This window comes from Protopterus annectens, chromosome 8.part0 (genome assembly GCF_019279795.1).
Source record: "Protopterus annectens isolate FY-2018-M chromosome 8.part0, PAN1.0, whole genome shotgun sequence".
Lineage (NCBI taxonomy): Eukaryota > Metazoa > Chordata > Ceratodontiformes > Protopteridae > Protopterus > Protopterus annectens.
Genome location: NC_056741.1, coordinates 1,828,405,713 through 1,828,419,480, shown reverse-complemented (window position 1 = coordinate 1,828,419,480; position 13,768 = coordinate 1,828,405,713). Strand labels below are relative to the sequence as shown.

The following is a 13,768-nucleotide window of genomic DNA, read 5'->3' as shown; positions in this document are numbered from 1 at the left end:
CCAAAGCCTGCAGAATTTGTCTTGCAGATAACTTGTTTTTTTTTGCCATCAGTTTGATAAGTAGTCACTTGCCTTTGCTTGTCTGGCGTGAGGTAAGCCATCTGGGCAGTTGTATTCAAGCTTGCACCCAGGAAGGTTATCTTTTGAGAGGGTACCAGTGTGATTTCTATTCGTTTATTGTGTACCCTAGGCATGTTAGAAGCCTTTTCACAAATGTCAGGTGTTGAAGAAGAATGTCCTTGTTCTCTGCTTGAATGAGACAGTCGTCCAAGTAAGGATATATTTGCATACTTCTTTGTCAGAAAAATGTAATTACTGGTGCCAGGCACTTTGTAAAGACCCTGGGCGCAGTAGATAAGCCAAAGGGCAGTACAAAGAACTGGTAATGCATTAAGCCAGCCTTGAATATGAGGTATGTTCTGCACGATTGCCTTATTGGGACATGCAGGTATGCCTCTTTTAGGTCTAATGTCACCAGCCAAGCATTCTTGCCCAGCATGGGCAGAAGCTGCTGCAAAGTCAGCATTTTAAATTTTGGAATGTCCAGGTGCGTGTTCAAAATGGATAAATCTAGTATTGGCTGCCAGGCATTGTTCTTTCTGGGTAACAAGAACAGTCTTGAGTAAAAACCTTGCCCTTTTTCCTGTTCTGGTACTGGCTGAATGGCCCCCATATCCATGAGGGACGTAACCTGTTTCTGTGTCTCTGCCCATTGATTTTTTGGCAGATCTGGCCAACCGTTTGCCATTGGCAGAGTATGGAAATGGAATCTGTATCCCTGTGATACTATGTTTAGCACCCACTTGTCCTGGGTTATTAACTACCAATTTTGAGCAAAAAGTGCTAATTTTACCCCTAAGGGTACTGCCAAAAGATAAGTGCTTGGTGAAAGCAGAGGGAAGTCATTGGGATGGTTTTCTGTAGGTTTGTGCTTTATCTCCTCCAGATTTGGAGGTAGAAGCGCCCCATTGCTTTGACCTGTATGAATCTTGTGCCTGGTATCTGGAAAACGTAGAGCATCTGGATTTGCCCCTATGAGCTCTGTCTGACACGGGAAAGGACCAATTTTTTGTAGGCCAGTGTCTACTGAATCTTGGTGGCTGCACTTGTAAGAAGTCTTTTATCGTTTGCATAGACTTAGCTTTGTCTTCCATTTTCTTTAAAACCTCTTCTGCCTTAATACCAAACAGAGCATCATGCTGTAAAGGTGCATCTAGTAATTTAGCTTTAACATCATCAGGCAAATTTTGCTCTTTTAGCCAGGCATGCCTCCTAATCACAGATCCAGTAACTGTGGCCCTGCAGAAGGCCTCTAAGGAATCAAAACCACATTGCAAAGTATGCTTTCCAACCTGTTCAGCTGCATGCAATAATTCCTGCAATTCCTTATTTTCTGCACATTCAGAAATCAACATCATTTTCTGTTTCAGCAATCCCGTAACATGTTGTTGATATTTGAGCATATGAAATTGGCAGTTTAAGGCCCTAATTGCCAAGGTTGCAGATGTATAAACCTTTTTTCCCCCATCTATCCAGTGCCCTTGAATCTCTGTCAGAGGGGGTAGGATTTTTTTGCTGTTGAGGCCCTAACTCCCTTTGGACCCTGTGAAATAGTTTCAGGATCAGCAGCAAGGTTTCTAAATAAAAATTTGTGTGAGTCAGGGACCCTGTAATATCTGTCAGGCTTGCTGGGAGCCGGAGGTAAGGAGTCAGGGGTCAAGCTTGACTCCGAAAACACATCATCCACAATGTCTAAAACAGGGGGTATGGCTAAAGGAGAAGGAAATCCATGAGCCTCTTTTTTGATTCTGAGAAATATTGACTCTCCCAGCGAAAATGCTCCCTCAAAGTATGCAAGGTTTCTCCAAATGAATAATCCTCAGGAGGTGATGGAGATGGGATAGACTCCTCTGCATCAGAATCCTCATAAGGAGGTATAGATAATTACTGATCAGAAGAGGAATCAGAAGAAATAGAAACCTGATCTGAAGATTCATAATCAATCAGCGTCTTGCCTAGGCCTCTTATCTGGAGGGGCATGGGAACCCCTGATCAAGGTAATAAGGTCTTCAGCCATTCTGATCATCTGTTTTTTTAGGCATAGAGGCCTGTGCACATGGCTCATAGGTTCATACTAGGCTATCTGCCCTAGGGCATTTATAAGCCTAGCCAGAGTGTGTTTGGCTTTTACCACCCATTTTACATTAATTTTGCTATGCCCTTTTTCGAGGTTAGTATACTGTGCTCTAACAGTGACACAGAAGTGATACCCGGGGTAAACCTACAACCTCCCATCCACTCATCAAGATTCCTCTTGAAGAGAGTCAATGAGGGACTCTGCCTAACCTGGACTGGGATTTTATTCCAGAGTGAAGGGAGCCTCTGGGTTATGAATCTGTCCCTCCAGCATGTCCTATTTATTTCAGTGCTGAGGTTCAAGTCTCTCGAGCGCGTAGCTCGATGGGATTTGGATTTTCTGAGGTGCAGCATGTCCATTAATTCCCAGTTGGACATGGCTTTATACGTCAGGCACCGATCGCCTCTGAGCTGGCGGTATGCCACTGAGTACAGCTGGAGTTTCTTTAACCGGGCAGCACATGGCATCTGTTTGAGCCCTTTGATCCTCTTGGTGAGGTACTTTTGGGGTCTTTCCAGTTGCTGCAGGAGTCTGGTAAGGTACATCCCAAAAAGGGGCATTGTACTCAATTATGGGCTGATGAGGGATGAGTAAAGAGGCACGATGACCTCCCCTGATCTAGATGTGAATCCCTTCATGATTAGGTGGGCTATATAAAATGTTTTTCTAACCACTTTGGCCACGTGGTTGTCAAATGAGAGATTGCTATCAACTTGGGTCCCCACAGTCCCCAATTACTTCTGCACTTAATGGATTACCACCTATGTGGTAATTTGTGGGCACTTTGTTTTTGTCAAAGTGGATGAATATACACTTTTTGGCGTTTAGCTTGAGGCCATGGCTCTGGCACCAGTTGTCTGTTTCTATGAGGCCCTTTTGGAGGATGCTTGTGTCGGCTGGAGAGTCGATTATGGCGCCCAGTTTGCAGTCATCTGCAAACTTGGTCAGCCACAGTCCTTCCGTGTTGGCCTGTACCTTCGAGAAATATATACTGACCAAGAGAGGTCCGAGGACTGAGCCTTGTGGGACGCCACTTGGTTTGGAGTCTGACATGGCTCCAGCAATTCTAACCATGTGGGTTATGTCATTGAGCCAGTTTGCAACCCATCTAGTGACATAGGGGTTTATATTTAAGCTGGTGAGCTTATCTATAATTCCCAAGTGGGGTATTGTATCGAAGGCTTTTGCGAGGTCCAGGTAGGCTGTGTGGACCACCTTCCCCTCGTCAATGGCCTTGGTGACTGTTTCAAAGAAAATCGACCAGGTTTAAGAGGCAGGATCTGCCCTTAAAGCCAAACTGGATAGGATCCAATGTCTGTAGGTCCCCAATATCTTTATTTATGAGGTCCATGATGATCCTTTCCATAAGCTTTGCAGACCAAGCTAGTCAGGCTTATGGGGTGATAGTTTCCAGGATCTGTTGAGGCACCACCTTTGTGGAGAGGGACCACTGTTGCTGTACGCCAATCTTTGGGTACATATCCTGTAGTAAAGGCTGAGACTGAACAGTAGTTTTACGTTTGGGTTTAGCTCTTCTTGGAGTTCTTGTAGGACGTAGCCCGGGACACCGTCTGGTCCCATTGATGCTGTGTTTTTTGCTTTGGAGAGGGCGGCTCTTACCTGAGCATCTGAGATGTCAGGGGGGCTGCATTCTGCTGGGATAGATATCTGCCCTTTTGGTGGGGGTGGGGGGGAGTTTGTGCTGAACCTGTCAGCTAGGATGTTGGCAATGTCTGTGGGTTCGGTATATTTTTTGTCATTTTGGACTAATTCTGAGCATATCTGGGAATTCCCACCTAGGTTCCTAACATAACTAAAGAAAGCCTTGTGATTATCCTTAGTGTCCTGTGCAATTTTTCTCTCGACGCTGGCCTTAGACGATTTTATGAGTGCCCGTAGTTTTTTGCTAATACTGATCAGAGATGCCTTCCCTTTTTGGGATTTTGCTCTATCATGTAGTAGCTTCCTCCTTCTATTGTATAGTTTGTTTATGGCTGGGGTCCACCAGACAGGACGTCTGCCTTTGGAGGACTAGGTCTTGGTTTTATTTGGGATTGCATGAACCATGCATTCCTGAAGGTGTTCATAGAATGCGTTTATAAAGGATTCTACGGTCTGGGCCATATTTTCCACAGGCCCGGGGGCTTTGAAGGATTCCACCTCGGTTTTGAGGAGTGTGAAATTTGCTTTAGAGAAGTTTTTCACTGTGGTTTTCTGGGCAGGGGGTGGGGTAGGGATGTGAATATCCAGTGAGATTAGTTTATGGTCTAATCTTACCAGTGAGGGATACACTTCTGGTCTGAGCACAGAGTCCCCATGTTGGTGATGATCAGGTCCAGTAGGTTTTCCCCTCTTGTGGGAGTGGTAACAAGTTGTTCCATAGCATTTGAGTTTATAAATTCTAGGAACCTTTGGGCTAGGGTTTTGGAGCTAGAGTAATGCTCCCAGTCTATGTTTGGGTAGTTGAAGTCACCCAATATAATGGTGTTTGGAGAGACCTTCATATTTTCCAGTGTTCTCAGGAAGGCCGAGTGGGGTTCCTGGGTTTGGGAGGGTGGTCTGTAGCAGGCTATAAACTGGAAGGCAGTTTTACCCACTGTTAGTTGCACATGGATAGTCTCTGATGCTTCGTGCTGTGCCACCAACCTGGAGGTGTGGGTATCTTTAACGAATATTGATACTCCCCCTCCTTTTGTGGTTCAGTCCAAGTTTTGGGGCCGAAAAGCACGGCATGAGGTATAACCTGGTAGTGCTGGGGTGCTCTCGGGAGCCTTGAACCAGGTTTCTGTTACTGCACAGATATCGATGTTCTCCAATGCTAAGGAGAGTTTCGAGTGCGTGCATCTTGAAGTTTAGACTTCTGGCGTTGAGTAGCATTACTCTTAGTTTCTTATCCCTTGTGATACCTGTGGAGGTGGGTTTGTCTTTTGAGCCTTGCCTAAAAAAGGCACTATGGGGGTAGCAAGAGCCTTTGCCAATATCCGAAAGCCCAGGGGTGACCGGTGCAAGCTGTCCCTAGTGAAGCATTGTGGCTTGTCGAGCATGTCATCCCAGGCTGACAGGCATTGGATCCCCATTGAATGACACCAATACTTAAGCCAATTGTTGAAATTGATCATCTTGTCTTCATATTGTGGCATCATTCTTGGTGAGAGTAAGATGCTACTCAAGGTCAGGGTCATACCGGCCTGGGCTACATGCTCAGAGAGCTCCTCTATGTCTCTTCATGTAGTCCAGGGAGGTACGTCTCAGGTCATTCACACCAGCATGGACAATGACTGAGTCATATTTGTACTTGCCTTGGAGTGACCCGAGTGCTTGTGTTATGTGGCGGATCCTAGCGCCCGACAGGCAGCTCACTGTGACCTTCTCCTTGTTCAGCCGGGTGAGTGGGACGTCAGTGTGCCTGACGATAGAGTCACCTATTACAAGTGTATCAGGTGTGTTGTTTTAGCCTTAAGGGCTGTGACTGTTCGGCACACTGGCTTTGTGAGATGTGTTGCACGTGTTTTGTTTTGGGGTAGCGGCTGCTTGGGAGTCTGCTTTGGAGGTCTCTGCTGCTTAGGCAGATTTTTATTTAGAGCCTCCGAGTGTGTTTATGTGTTTGGTTTGCTGTCGTGGTAGGTCTATGCGAGACTGGAATTGTAGTGAGTGTGGTTTCCTTCTCCTCCTAACTGGTTACGCCAGTACTGAGTTGAGAGAGCTTAGCCTCCAGTTTGGCTATATGGTTGCATCTCTCACATGTTTTGGAATTTGTTGGGAGGAGGAGAGGGTTGTCTGTGTACATGAGGCAGTTGTAACATTGCCTCAAGATTCCCAGATTCACCAGCTGGACCGGAGAGGAGATTGACAACTGACCTTTGGACATGCTAGAATAGTATTGGGAATTCCTTTATAATTGAAAAAAAAAGGGCCAATGGGGAACAAGGTACTCAAGGGGAGTTTGTGAGGGTGTAGTGCTTTTAATTTTTTTAGTGCTGACTTATATAATTGCTTTAGTGAGCAAGTGCCAGGTAACTTAAATGCAATGTGTTACAGGTAACTTAAATCCAAAAATGACAAAGTAATTTTCTTTCAAGTGAAACAAGGAAATAAGTACAGTAAGCAATGCAGATGTCACTAGGGATCCACAGAAGTGCTGAAATAAGCCGAGTTTTAGGTGGAATTAGCGTTTCAGGGAAATAACAAGCAAACAAGCATAGAAACAAAGCTAGATTCAGCAGGCCTGGATCTAGTCTATGCTACAGCAAACATGGTGTACCAATTCCAGTAAGAAGCAGTTCAAATATGCAGGCACTATAAGCCTTTAACCAGAAATACCCAGCTCAGAAGGGCAGAGTCCAGCCTCTCCTCCCACAAGAGTGCAGACCACGAACCCTCTTAATGTAAAATAACTGGCCTGAAGCCCAAGTGCTTAAACCAGAATTAATACACTTTTAGAACAACAGACACTGAGCCCTCAATCAGCAGTTCCCAACTTAGAAGGATGTAAGCTACCTGTTCTGCCACTACAGTGCAGACCACAAACCTTAATGTAAAACAACTGGTCTGAAGCCCAAGTGCTTAAACTAAAAGGCTTAGAATGAGTTACACCAAGCAGTAATAAATACAATTGAGTACTTTTAAGATGACGCAAAAGCAAAATAAAGTAGGAGGAAACACAAATACAGTAAAAGCAGATACATTTTTTTTTTTTTTTTTTTGAGTGAGCAAATGAGATGGGCCCAGGAGTTGCAGGACAGAAACAAGTGCAAATGCAGGCCTTCAAATCAGAAAGTTGAGAGAGATGGAAGACCGCCCAAACGGCCAATAACTACAAATTCTGGGCCAGAACCACTCCTTATGTGGTAGACAGGTTACCTAATGCTTACCACTCCCACTGATAAGCTAGAAGGCTTCCCTCCAACACAGAAAGGCTTGGGGGGCTCAGAAGCTTACAAATAGTCCTGGATACAGCAAATCTGTATCTAGAACACTAATTACAGGAAAGGTAGCAAACAGGCTTACAATTTTTTTTTTTTTTCTTCAGAAAAGTAGTAAACAATTCACATGCAGTGCAAGCTGGCACACGAGTATGTAGCAATATTAGTCCACACACAAGTTTGAAAAAATGTAATTAAATTAAAAAGGACTAAAAGCAAGTGCAGAAAGGGTTTATTAGGTAGAATGTGGTAAATCGATGGGACTGGGGGAGTGTCCTAGATCAAATCTACAGTGGGACAGGCACTGCAAAAGCCACCAAATTTAAACTACAACCAAGAACAGGGGGGGGGGGGGGGGGAGACAGTTTCAACAGAGATGAGTAATCACAGTGCAAATTATAAAACCAAAAAAATATATATACTGATCTCTGTATATTTGCAGAACAGTAAGACAACAGATATCTAAGCAACAATTTAGCTCTATAATACAGAATAATACAGAAAAATATACTCAGCTCTATATATTTGCAGATAGTCTTGTAAGGCTGTCTCTCAGCACACAGGTTCCAATGCGTCATTTTTTTAGTTTTAGAAGTTGCTTTTGTCTTTGGTTTTGCAGCCGTCGTCGGTTTGATATAAAAATGTTGAGGCCTGAATACACCCTCAGAAGCCGGTGCCTGCTCAGCGGCTCTGGACCCATCAGAGGGAGATACATCCATGGGTCCAATACTTTGGGTATCCCGCGTCATGCCGGACTCCACATGGGTCTCGGTAGGGGCCTGCGACTCGAAAGTAGTGGGTATCAGGGGCTGCGAAAGCGCCTCAACTGAGTACCGGCGACTGGCTTAGAAGCTTCGTCGTCGGTTTTGGACCTAGACTGTCTCTGTCCTTTTCTGTGTGTTTTTTATGTACTCCGGTAGTCGGATTGCTATCCGACGACATTTCTGGGTAGTTAAATCCGTTTCCAAAATACTTTGAGGCAAAAATATACCAACGCTTAATAGTGTGTTGGTTAAATCTAGCACAAAACAGCCAGGCACATTGTGATCAGAGCCTAGGCAAGGAATACAGTTTAAATGGAAATCCTTATGAGGTATTTGCTTCCCACAAGTAATACAATTATTAACTTTTTCTAACATCGGTATGGAGCAAGAAAAAAAAGTTTCCCCAAAGGAGTACTTAGCTTTAGGGAAGACTTCGGTTAAACTCGAATATTTCAGTTGTCGGCCGACCGGCACTTGCAAAATGCTTCCGCTTCGGGCACCGCGCGGCAAGAAAGACTACAGAAAATGGCGTCAGCTGCTTGTTTTATACCCCTGACGTGATGGAAGAGGAAACAGCAACCGACGCAGGACTCAAGACTTTGGAATTCAGGCAGACTGAGGGCAACCTGCCAGTAGATTACCCAAATGTAATGACTGCAACAGTGAAACATGAAGAACATCCACTATTTACATGCCTACAATAGAGAAAAAGAAAACTTAAATCACCACTGTAGTCACAGTCCCCTTTATACCAAATGTCAGTTAAAGGTTGTACAGGGAGAAATTGCACTCAACACAAAGTCTGAGGAAAGCTTGAAATCTGTCTAGGAGATGGACAACGAACATTTCAGCAAATCTCCTGTACAAGCAGTACTAATACAGCAGTAATCTTTATGATCACAGTCATCATGGACAACTCAAATAAGAGTAAAAAGTTCACGTTAAAACCATAAGGAATTCAGCCAACATGCTTCCGTTATACAAATACTGCCTAAATGCTGTCAGTACAGTTTGCACTCTACACAGTAAAACTTAATTCAGCATCTCCAGTGTACAGTTAAATAACAGACATGACAATCTAATCATATCAGACAGATGGTGATCACAAAAAAAAAAAAAAAATACAGAATTTTTACTGCACTTAAAATGCAGTACTGATTACATTCCTACAACAGCACACACTTCAGGATATACTAATGCCACACACACACAGACACACACAGACACACACACACAGACACACACACACAGACACACACACACACAGACACACACACAGACACACACACACAGACACACACACACAGACACACACACACACACACACACAGACACACACACACACACAGACACACACACACACAGACACACACACACACAGACACACACACAGACACACACACAGACACACACACAGACACACACACAGACACACACACAGACACACACACACACACACACACAGACACACACAGACACACACAGACACACACACAGACACACACAGACACACACACACACACATATGCAGATTAAAAGATTAAACAAACATAGGAACCCAACATAAAACAAACATTTTAACAGCTAACCAAGAACCCACAGCTGTGGATAAACAATTACCATCACTAATTCATCACTTTAACAGTAGTCAGAATGTTCAAGTTATGTCCCACCTAACCATCTTGTTCCGGGTATTATCAGTAGTTCCTGTGTCGATATAATGACTTGTACTCACACCAGCAGTCTACGGATCCTTGGATAATGGATCATACACCTGTATAGAGTTTGGTTAACCAGGAACTTCGACAGCTCTTGTAAGAATGCCTATGCAGTTCCTACTTATCTCAGGAAAACAAAAATAAAAAATGTTTTTAAGAACTTATAAAACCTTACAATAAACCTGCACATACCCTTTCAAAGATAGAAAGTAATTTTACAGCTACTGTGGCACTTCCTCAAAAGCCTAGTCTTAGGGTAAATATACTTAACTAGAGCTGTACAATCATTAGGGACAGTCACTGCAACAGTAAAGTATAACATCTGGCTAAAATCATAAGCAGTGCCATATTTCATTGCAAAGTGGAAACCTGAACGATTTTCCTGACTACTGTTATGTAACCTTTTAGCATGTACATTGAACAGACATACAGTGAACAGACATGCATGTTATATAGCAATTTATTCAAAAAAGAGCATCTTTCATGAACAAACTCAAGGATGCTTAGGCAAGACTACTTGAAGGTACATTCTCATGTTAATCACCAATAACACAATCATTACACAAGTGCCAAAAGATCTTAAATGACCACACTATTCTTCAATACTAAGATGGTGAAATAAACTGGAGGCATGTTACTCATTTGATGAAAACTCATCAGCTGCCCTTTTACAACCACCAGCAGAGTTCTTACTGCCATATTGGATGATATCCTTCACCCTGAGAGAGAGAGTTCAGTGATAACTCAATGGCACACCTGGGAACAGGAAATAAGGGTTACTGGCAGGTGGCTTGGATTCTTCCGTGCATTCTTGAACTTGCATATTCCTTTCCTACCATATTTATAGTTTACAGCATTAAGCACAGTGTGCCACTGACAAAACTCTTGTTGGCAAGGTACCTAAATAGATTAAATCAGAATAAAGACAATCTCTGAAAGAAAAAACATTGGTCTTGGGTACTTGGGGGTAACCGCACAGGTTTCCTGGATGCCTTAAACTACAGGTCCCCTTTAAAACCTGCATTATCGAAGAACACCCCAACAAGACGGGTTCCCTGGGAAGACATTGAATTACAACTGCAATATGCATCTTGCCATTGCAAAACACCCGAGACTTCTGGTTCTGCGCAGTATTTGATTCTATGCCTCCCTCGAGCAACATAGATAAAACCTCACCCATTAAACCATAAAAACATTCTAGGTCTTCGGACTTCCTGCAGGATGTCCTTTAGGGTTGCCATGCTAAAATTCGGGCAGTTAGGATTCTGATGTGTGTGCAGAAATAACCTCTCTTCACAAATAACCAATATGCAAGAATGATGGACAGAAGGCCCTCTGCCAATAATCTAGATTAGTAATGAAAACCATGACTAGCTAGATTTAATTTATTTCTATTAGTTTTCTGGGGTACAGCACTGATCTCCACTGACCTTTCACACTCAGCCTGTGAGTGGTGCCTGGTTAAGGTACTTGCTCAGTCACACTGTTAGGCAACAGAAGCTGAGGGAATCAAACCCTGCACTACTGGACCTCAGGAAACAGCATGTTAACTGCTTAAGCAACTGCCAGATAATCCTCTAACCCAACTGGCAGACAGATCAGAGGGAACAACCACAGATCTTGTCCTGTCTGCCCTGACAGAAGATGCAGTGGACAGTGGTATCAGGTGCTGACCTGTTGGAACATGGGTTGAATTCTTGGCTAGGCTTGTAAGGCCTTCAGGGCCAATAGCCTAGTAACTTCCTATGATCCTAGGAAATGCATGCAGGTGATGCCCCTGCAAGTGTAAGATGAACACATCCACTGCCCAGGTTCTAGAATTCAAAATCTGGAGTAAATGGTCTGCACAGTTTCAGTCTCCCCCACCCCCTCATAAAATAAATGCTTTTTTTTCTTATTCACATAAAATATGTGTATTGTTTTCCTCATAAAATGTGTGTTATTGGTAATGGAAGGCATCCCAAAATAAGGACGTTTGGTCTAAAGAGACTGGGAATATGTACATGAAATGCAAGCTGGACCTGAAGTCTTGCTTGGAACCCTGGAAAACAAGCTCCTCACTCACTCACTAGATGGCGGGTGAAAATGGCTGCCTAAAATTGGCCAACCTGCCAGTGAACAAGATAATGGAAGATAAAGGGGAAATGGAAAGAGGGTTGTAAGCACTGCTTGTACTGGCAGGTGAAGGGGAGCCTGTTTGAATGCAGGAGTTTTCTCCACATCCTGCCTAGTTTTTGCCCAGTTACTAAGTGGTGTCACATTTAGCTCAACCCCCCCCCCCCTTTTGTTTTAAATTTACTGCACTCTTGACAACTAGGGAATGTATTCAGACCTTCAGGCCCAGAGTCAGTTTTGATTTCTTGGTGGCTCTCCAGTAATACTATACTAGGTTGCCTTTACAATTCATACAAAGATACTTGAATTCTTACTGTACCATTCAGTAACTACCACTTTCTCAGATGCTGGCAGCCGATAGAGTGAGATTTCAGAACGAACGATGCAACTGCATCTTTGAAAGCAGGATGTACAACGGGTGGTATTCAGTGTCTTGGGTAACTCAGCCCCCAAGAGGTGGAGACCTCGCTTTCAGAACTTCCATCTTTCTTTGGAGTTGTATTTACATTTTCCCAGGATTAGGTATTTGCCCATTCCTTGGGTAAGAAAAACACTTATGAATAGTACGCTACTATCTCTCCCTTAAAAGGTTCATTTCAGGTTTGTCAGAAGACACTCCTTACCCTTCTCTGAGGAGGGGGCATCACCATAGGACAGCACAGGCTCAGGTTTCATCCTTTTGTCGATCTACAGAATTCATTAGCAAAGCTCCTGTAATAAAATGTCACTGAGGATACAGGCAAAGGTACTAACAAACATCGGGCTTATCTTGCCAACAGAATGTAATGTTTGAACAACTCTGGACATCAAATTTTCTAATAGTTTTATGACTAACTACGATGTTGGTAAGACATCACGCATACCTGAAGTCCACCAGACAAAATTCTAGGCTATGGATATCTTTGCAGTGCCTAAACACCATAGACTGGCCTGGCCAATTCAAACTCTATGAATCAGCAGCAGGTACTGTCTGGATGCATCTGCCACCACGTTATTACAAGAGGCCGGAAAACCACCAAGGATAGACAGGGGGACTGAAAGAACCTCGGGAAAGTGCCCCCCCCCAGTACCACTATAACAAGCATCTGCAAAAATGTCAGGGTTTCCACACCTCACGTTCTTTCCCCAATGAATACTTGACCTTGTTTTCCTGATGTCAATGAATAGAGGTGACAGACTATCACTATCTATAGCTTCAGTGTGTGTGTGTGTGTGTGTGTGTGTGTGTGTGTGTGTGTGTGTGTGTGTGTGTGTGTGTGTGTGTGTGTGTGTGTGTGTGTGTGTGCAGCCCCCTTTATACTAAAAGAAAGCTCTGGAACTCACTCTGGAAGTTGGACCATCAACATTTAGGAAAATTGTGAAAACACTACTGCAACAATAATCCTCATGATTAAGTCCTCCAAGAAATAGTAGCCTAAGAACAAAAACCTTCATTACAACAGTACCATCTAAACTTGATCAGTACAGTTTTCTTCTATTGCCTAATCAGATTTAATTTGCCATCTTCAGTGTAACAGAGTCAGAGAAGAGACATGACATTATATCATCATGTTAGGCAGATGGTAAGAACTGACAAAATACAGAGTAATGGAGCAGTGAATTTTAACACAGCCAAATTATTCCTACAGTGGCACACTCCAGTAAAAACAACTTAAAGATCAAGCTTTGGATAAAGGAATACAAAGGTCAAATAAGGAAACGGACTATTAAATACATAAATAACCAACCAAGAAACTACAGCTATAGTTAAATATAATTACCATAATTAGTACATTTTAAAATAGGTCACTGCAATTGAATTCACAGCACTTGGGTTATCTCCTACCCAAGTTACATCACCCTTAGGAGAACCTTTACCACCAGTAGTTCCTCTGTTGATATTAAGACATTTACTATCACCCTTGTACTTCATGAAAATTTGGCCAACGCATGACACCCCCAAATACAGTTCCTGTCATTAGTAGTTTTCTTTGGGTCTTTAAGCCCCTTCTCATCTTCACACGTACTACCTATGCAATAACCTAATAGTAGTATAATAGCAAAGAAATGCAACTATGTAGCATCATACAAAGCCTTAAGCTGTACACATCCCTTCCAACAGGAAAAGGGTAT

General features: G+C 43.2%; 1 protein-coding gene and 1 non-coding gene across 2 annotated transcripts in view; both read right to left on the bottom strand.

Moving 5' to 3' along the window:
- Positions 1-13,768, bottom strand: part of SF3B3 (splicing factor 3b subunit 3) — a 2,130,119-nt gene that overhangs the window by 1,959,597 nt on the left and 156,754 nt on the right. The gene's annotated exons all lie outside the window — the stretch shown is intronic.
- On the bottom strand, positions 13,134-13,215 carry LOC122809919. Its single transcript, XR_006366024.1, has one exon. It is a non-coding gene; the product is annotated as a small nucleolar RNA SNORD111 (small nucleolar RNA).